The sequence below is a fragment of the Henckelia pumila genome, chromosome 4, assembly GCF_033568475.1.
Source record: "Henckelia pumila isolate YLH828 chromosome 4, ASM3356847v2, whole genome shotgun sequence".
NCBI lineage: Eukaryota > Viridiplantae > Streptophyta > Magnoliopsida > Lamiales > Gesneriaceae > Henckelia > Henckelia pumila.
Window position 1 is genome coordinate 135,915,568 of NC_133123.1, and position 8,071 is coordinate 135,923,638.

General features: G+C 32.3%; 1 long non-coding RNA gene across 5 annotated transcripts; it reads left to right on the plus strand.

The window, feature by feature from the left end:
• The first annotated feature begins 2,298 nt into the window (after nucleotides 1–2,298).
• On the plus strand, nucleotides 2,299–8,071 carry LOC140865868 (uncharacterized). 5 transcript variants are annotated; one of them, XR_012144737.1, is made up of 9 exons: nucleotides 3,527–3,622; nucleotides 4,264–4,337; nucleotides 4,457–4,817; nucleotides 5,189–5,276; nucleotides 5,820–5,935; nucleotides 6,068–6,148; nucleotides 6,510–6,577; nucleotides 7,523–7,604; nucleotides 7,821–8,071. It is a non-coding gene; the product is annotated as an uncharacterized lncRNA (long non-coding RNA). The 5 variants fall into 5 exon arrangements; XR_012144736.1 differs by lacking the exon at nucleotides 3,527–3,622 and adding an exon at nucleotides 2,299–2,493 and having other exon boundaries at nucleotides 6,510–7,604; XR_012144735.1 differs by having other exon boundaries at nucleotides 6,510–7,604.

Here is an 8,071-nt window from a genome sequence, read left to right on the forward strand (position 1 = left end):
CACCTTCCTCCTGCGCTCGGGTGTCAGGTGACTGAATACAATCATCTTCGGCTCATCCTCAACACAGTATTCTTAAACACATTGGAATAAATAAAATAGTCAACTAGATGAAATAAATGGCCCAAACCATATTTAATTAAGGACTTGAACCATACCGGTAGGTGGTGGTCGTCGAAATTGCAGTGTACTACATGCAGCCGCTTCTTCATCTGTCCGGGTTCCAAGCTGCGCATTAGGCGGAGTGACGACTAATCATCAAAGATTAAAACAAGTTATTTTAGTATGTTGTTAGGATCACAAAAAGGGTAAGGAATTTGAGATTTGAGGATCGAAAGATGCAATTGATCTAAGAATGTTGTTCAGAGTACAAAAAAGTAAGGGATTCTAACATGACGAACACGTAAGTGGTTCATGCTGAGGTGGTGACATTCCTTCTGTATAGAGAAATAAATAAATAAGTCAACTAGATGAAATAAATGGCCCAAACCATATTTACTTCATGACTTAAACCATACCGGTAGGTGGTGTTCGTCGTAATTGCAGTGTAGAATCTGCAGCCACTTCTTCATGATTTTTTGCCTGACTGACGACTAGTGATCAAATATTACAAGAGTGATTTTAGGATGTTGTTAGGATCACAGAAAACTTGGAGATTCTAATACGTCGGAATACATACATGGCTCAGAATGTGGGGGTGACTTCGGATCTGCATCACCATCCGCTTCTTCATCTGTCCGGGATCCAAGCTGCGCATTAGGCGGAGTGACGACTAATCGTCAAAGATTAACACAAGTGATTTTAGTATGTTGTTAGGATCACAAAAAGGGTAAGGAATTTGACATTAAAGATCGAAAGATCACTACAACAAATATGCTAATTAACCACACTAAAAAGACAACGGTTTTAGACAAAAACTGTTGTCTTTTGACCTTTAACAACGGTTTTTACGAAAACCGTTGTTGTTGGCCATTTTTTAATGAAAAACAACAACGGTTTTTAAAAAACCGTTGTCTTATATATGTTAAAGACAACGGTTTTTTAAAACTGTTGTCTATGAGCATGTTTTTTATGGCCTACGACAACAGTTTTAATTAGCCGTTGTCTATGTGCGGATTTTTATGGTCTACGACAACGGTTTTAATTAACCGTTGTCGTTTTCTATTTTTTTATGTTGTTTTAGACAACACTTTTCTTAAACCGTTGTCTTTGATTTTTTTTTTTTGTTAAATATATTATATATACAAAGGCGGATCCAGGATGTTGTATTAGGAGTGGCCGTGTCAGTATACACAATAATAAAAATAATTATTATATGTTTATAAATAAATTTCAATAATAAATACAATAAATAAAAAAAAATATCGTGATGTCTCGTATATTTGATTGATGCTTATGAAAATATGAAATGCGAAATAATTTTTTTATTTTTTAAATGATGTGTTGTGTTCGTAGGTATAAAATATCACACATAAAATTATGTTCAATCGACGAGTCAAAAAATCACATGATTCAAAAATTGTTTAAAATCTCATTGAACAAAATGATACTAATGTATACAGGAGCGTCTGAACTTTTTCTTACATGCAACTCGAAATTATAAAATATACAATTTCAAAATAATAAAGTATTTAAAACACGATTCGATCCTAAAAATAACATGCTAAAACATTAATTCAAATAAGTATGCATAAAGTATTACAATGCATAAATTTTATTATATATATATATATATATATATATATATATAGATATTTTGGAGACATAAGTGGATATGAGTTTGTTTTTTTGTGTAAGTCGATGAGTACATTTTCATTCAGAAAAAATATTGCAACTCAAGCAAAATAAGATCATCAATCAAGAAGTCAATAAAAAAATAAAATTAATTATAATACAAAACAAAAAATAATGTAAGATTAATATATAAAAGTCACATGACTAAATGAAAAATTATCAATCAAGTCCTAAGCCAATTTTAATGTTAAAAAGCCGAAAATTTATTATTCTTGATTTTAAAAAATAATGAAATTATTGACTACCAAAAACTTAAAAATCTCAAATTTTAAAATCACTTTAAACGTATTAAAAATAGAGCAAAGTAATTTATATTGAAAACAAGTAAAATAAGAACTTTAAAAAAAATTAAAAAAAGTTCACGAGATTTTTACAATAAAAATATTTTAATTTTTCAAAAAACAAAATAAAATTATATTAGGGTTTTAAATAAAATATTAATTTTACAAATAAAAATGATAAAATAATTTTAAATAAAATGAGTAAAAATAGTAAATAAAATGCGATTTGATATTTTCTCTTCTTTGGCTGATCTGGTGGGTCTGGAGCTTGTGGGTGTGGTGTTTTGTTGATTTCCTCTTGTTGTAGTGGCTGGGCTGCCAGCGAGATAGAGAAATTTTAGGGGTGCTTACTTCTGCCCCTCACCTGTTTGTGCAATTGCTTGAGTGGCTCAATGCTTGCACGTCCGCTAATTTGTAACAGGTATTTGGCTATCTCTGATTATTTTGTATCGTATATTGGTGCTTGAGAACGCGGCCATTGCTGTGGGAGCCCTTTCTATCTTGTTAGTTTCATTCTGATAACAAGATGCTATTTCTTTTCTTGGGATAATTAGTGGGGCAGATTCTTCATGCGGTATATATATATATATATATATACATATATATATGACTTGTTTGGTTAGCAATGCATTCAAATGCATGACTTACTAGTCTGAGGCGAAGGAGACATGTCGTCTTCCCACAAATAAGAAAGTATAATTTCATTATAAGAAACGTGTTCATTGATAGGACCTCTAAGTTTTAGAACAGTGTTGTTACTTTTCATACACGATATCCCACAAGACAGCCGATCCATAAAGTATTGCTTGTCTTTCTTCATCTCCCTATTAATGTTATATATATACATATATATATATATATATATATATATACATATAATAAGATTCAATGATATACATACATAAAATTATTAATTAAATGATCACTAGCTAGCTACCCGTCGAGAATAATCCATGTTGCCCCCAACTTTTTTATGGCCCGTATAGCAGCCACCTTCCGTGATGGTCTAGCTTTCACCTCTACACTCACTTTAACCTGAAATTTAATTTGAGCTGTTTTTTCCTTTCATTTTTCAAAATAATTTTTGTTTATATATGTATATATATGATCAGTTAGTTAGTTAATAACCTGCTTGTCTAATTCATATAGTTTCTGAAGTTGCACAATCACATCTCTCTTTCGATATTCATTTTTTTTCCTTCAAGCTCGGTGATTTTTCGGGTTGATCCTGATACCAGATTGTTGGGATCATCGTCTTTACCCTTGTATCCCACTTCATGAGAAATTCCGATGAATTAAAAATATATATATGATAGAGTAGTGTTTGAAAATGAATATGAATATATATATACTGACAAAATAATCTTGCAGCTGCATGGAGAGGAGGAGATTGAGAAGGAGGATTAATGTGGTGAACAAGTGCGAGTAGAACGAGTTCATCTCCAGGGTTGAGGGATAGAGCAATTTGAGGGGTGCTTACTTCTGCCCCTCACCTGTTTGTGCAATTGTTTCAGTGGCTCAATGCTTGCACGTCCGCTAATTTGTAACAGGTATTTGGCTATCTCTGATTATTTTGTATCGTATATTTGTGCTTGGAAACGCGGTCATTGTCGTGGGAGCCCTTTCTATCTGGTGAGTTCCATTCATGTAACATCTTTAATTGCTTAGTATTTAGCCTCATTTTACATTGTTTTCAGATGTTAACATACGTGTATACTTTCTTGGTTCCTCGTCCAGCACAAATATTGACGGTTGGGAAACCATGATTTTCATAGGAGTTAATGCTGCTATAAGGTAAAATATACCTATAAACATTTCACTCAGATTTATATATATAAATATATATTAACTTTCAATTTGTCAAAGCTTTCTTGGAAAGGATATGCACGTGCAATTTGCTGAAATAAATACGACAAATATTGCTTCTTCATTCAGTAATGTGTATTCGACATTTATTCGATCGAATTAGTCCAAATTTTAGTTAAGTTCATATTTTTAAATTGTTATTATAGGTTTCTATGCTCTCTTATTTTGAAATAAAGTGATAGTTATGCGCTCAATATATATACTATTATTATCTTAAAAGTTGGTTCATTTCATCTTTCTGCTTAAATTAATCTAATCATATTAGGACTTTCGTGCCATTTAATATTTTAGTTTGTTATCCATATTATGACTTGAGTGTAATTAGGGTTCAAATTTTAAGGACGTGATAGAAGAAGCTGATAATACCGGTGTCCAAGTTGATGGCAAAAGGCATCACTTGTAAGTGATGAGAAGCCATATAATATTCTTGCAATCTGTTTTTGCTTCCGTGTTCTTCATATGTAATTAATAGTGGAAAACCATTGCGATCACCTTGCTATATATCTTATCTATTTCAGGGTACGGGTTTCAAATGAACTCGGCATGGGACATCCAAGAGCAGCGAAATATTCGGTGCTATCAAAAAATGAGTGGTACTATCTTTAAGACAATGTCTAAAAATGAGTGGGACATCCAAGAGCAGCAAAAACCACATGGGTTGTTCATGTGGAATTCTAGAATTTAACTTGGCCGCCATTCGATTATGATGTGAAAAAATGGTGTCAATCATAGTTATGCTTCGTACTTATTGATGTTTCTACAAATGAAGAGGATGTGATCACAGTCTACAGTCAAAAGAACAAATAGAGGAAAAGCTTTCTCCACAAGTACGAAGCTGCTATCAAGAGAGAAAGAGCATTGCTTATTCACACTCATCAGGTACTCACTTTTATCTCCATCCACCAGTGATGTGTAACTTCAGGAATTTAAACTTTCTTTGACAAGGATTTTGATATATGCCCTATTCGATTTTATACTTCATTTTTAGACATTGTCTTAAAGATAGTACCACTCATTTTTTTACAAATGAATAGATCACGAATTAAGAGAAAAGTTGAATAGCTAACAAATAATTTTTTTTAACCAGGGTCATTTATAACTAATCTCGTTGCTACACCCTTTTCAAGGTGAAGAAAACACTAGAAATAATGCATTTGAAACATTGAAATGGAAGTACACTCTTATGTAAATGTTTTATCGCATCAGAAATTTTACAATTTTGTTTACTCGTCGACATGTGAACTGAGCAGCAAATGTGGAAGAAGTCGGCAAGATCTTCAAATTTAATTTTCATGTACCCTACTAATCCTCAATGGGGTTGGAGCTGATTACATGGAGGTAAGAATAAATTTTTTAAATGATTATCATGATGAGTGGGGAGGATAAAAATGAGAGAAATTTCTTTAATTTTCATTTCCATGTGAGATAATCTATTCAAGGCAAAATACTTCTTCAGCACTTATTATTCATGTGGAATGTCATGCATAAATCAGATTAATTTATCTTGAAAGATGGAAGATTCTAAAAATTCCAATCTGGTTAGAACCACTACTAAAATGAGGAAATTTGCTAAGAATCATTATTATTTTTGGCATATGGCTTTTCTTCAGTTGGGAGCAAAGGATATAACATGGTTACCTGGAATTACTTGAGTTTGTTACTTCAAATTTTCATTTTCTACGGGTAATCTTATGTGTTTCTGTCTTTTATTTTAATTTGTGAATACGTATCTGAAAAATTTCATGTTAAAATGAGTGGAGGATGGATTTATTTGAAAAGCTATTTTGATTTGGGGTTATGATTTCCTTACCAAATACCAAGTCTTCGTTTGTTTTTATTTATAATAACTATATTTTTTTTAAAGGCTATTTGTGTATAAAGGTGCAAATGGATGGGACGTAGCTGTCCCCCACCAACAATTTAAATAGAGGGAATCATAGACATCAACAAAATTGAGCTTCCACAATATTCATGGTGCTATTGCAGGCTGTATTTTGGTTAGTGGTGCCCAGATTAATCAGAGAGGCTAGGAGAAAATAAAGCTTATAATGACAGTTCTCTTGCTGATCTTCTTCACTGCGGTGGTAAATAACTTATCAAAGCTATTACTTGTTCCTCTTTTGTTGCAGGAAAAAGTTAATGATTGGATTTTGAGAAGGCAAGAAGATGGGTTCAGAGTCACGATTGGTGATATATTCTCATATCTACAGGTTTTTTCTCTTGCATTGGTGAATTTGTGATGCATAGTTGTTTTTATATATCTATCATCATGCTTATAATTTGATGCATTATATTGATTCTTATAGGATAATTGTCTTCTTTTTTTTGTTTGTTTGTTTGTTAATTTTGATAGTGTTGTGCGATTGGCTTCAGCTATATTGATTTTGGATTACATTGCAGATTAGTAATGAAGATATCTTTTATTATATTCTTATATAACTATATATGATTTTGGTCAGGCACTTTTTCCATGAGAATGATCAGAGTGCATCTTGTTATCATTTGTGTTAGCTGTCTTCTGGTTTTTTTATATGCTGAGTTTTGCTAATGTAGCTTTAATTAACTTGATAGGTTATTGTATCCAGTGGGACTGAATGGTAGTGCTTTTTTAAAGAAAGCTTATCAAAAGCTCAAAATATGTAAGTCATAGACATAGTGCCAATAATCTACGGTGTCCTTTTCCAATCATCTTCTTCATTCCCGCAAATAAACCCAAAGATTGCTCTCTCGTTTTTTTTTTGCCAGGAAATGAATTTCATCTTCGCATTTTAACATAATCATTGCGATTATAATAACCTGCATGCCGTTATAAAGTAATAAATTTATGTTGTGACAGAACCGAGCTCATTCTTATGTAACCAGACTTTCACAGACAAAAATATCTTGTTCTGAAACAAAACCGAATATATACTCCCAACACCTTTATGAGAAATACAGTTTCAGAAATAGTTGTCTTGTAGACATAGCCCCTATTTTCTGGAGGGAATTCTCTACTTGATAAGGATGGAATTGTGACTAAGCTGGTAAAAATAGGTAAGTTTCGATCATTGTGCTGTTACAAGTGGATGGGATTTAAATCATTTTAGTCCTCTTTGAGGACTTCGTGTTCAATTTTAGCTTATACAATTCATGATTTCTGTTTCTGCTTCTGATCTTGTATGGTCAGAATCATCAATCTGCAAAGGTACACAATGGTTACTGCATATGTAATTTTCTAAGTTGATTTTTATATTGCATGTGGAATCCCTAAGAAGTTGCTTTTATTTTCAATGATTTTTCAGGTTTTAGCAGTTATTCTCATGAAATGTTGTCCTTTTTATTAGATACCGTACTTCTGCGCAATCATGCATGAATTATTCATGTCAACTTGTCTGTTCAATTTATTGTGAAATACAAACTACACTCACAGAGACCTTTTATTGGTATGCAAATGAACTATGTTTTAAATGGGAATTGGGCATAAATTCAAGAGATATTTTAGGGTCGTACTTATTCTTGACTTAGAAAGATTTATGTAAATTTTTTTGTATGAATTTACTTGGAACTGTTTGAGATTGTGATCACAATTTAGTGTGATGGAACAGAGCTCAAAAGAAGGTAACAGATATAGCTTCATGGGAGAACCCCAAGAAGGCATCTTTTGACGCCCAATTAAGAAAACTTGAGGTAAAAACATTCAACTTCGATTTGCTTGTTTGCGTATATCTTCAAATTTGCGTGTGTTTTAATGTAAATATTTTAGCTATAAAACTATTCATGATCATCACTTTTGGTTTACATGAAATCCTGAACAAAGTTTGAAAGTTATAAATATAAAATGTTGAGTCAGGCTTGTAGATTGTAATCTACAGGAAAAACTAAAGAAAAATGAATATTATGCAGAAAGTGTGAAAAACAGGTGGCATTAATACACAAGCAGGCAAAAGAGAAGAGAGACATGGTTGAAGCTACACGTAAAGATTAGATATTCAAGGAAACAAAGGCGGCTAATACATGCATACCCGTGCAACCAAGAAGATTCCTAAGAAATCTTTTCGATGCTTTTAAGGTGTAGTGTCTTGTGTTTAGCAAAAAATGAACTGCGAAGTTTCAGGATTCCCTTGTAAAGTTTGTTGCCTTGATATAATGTTTTG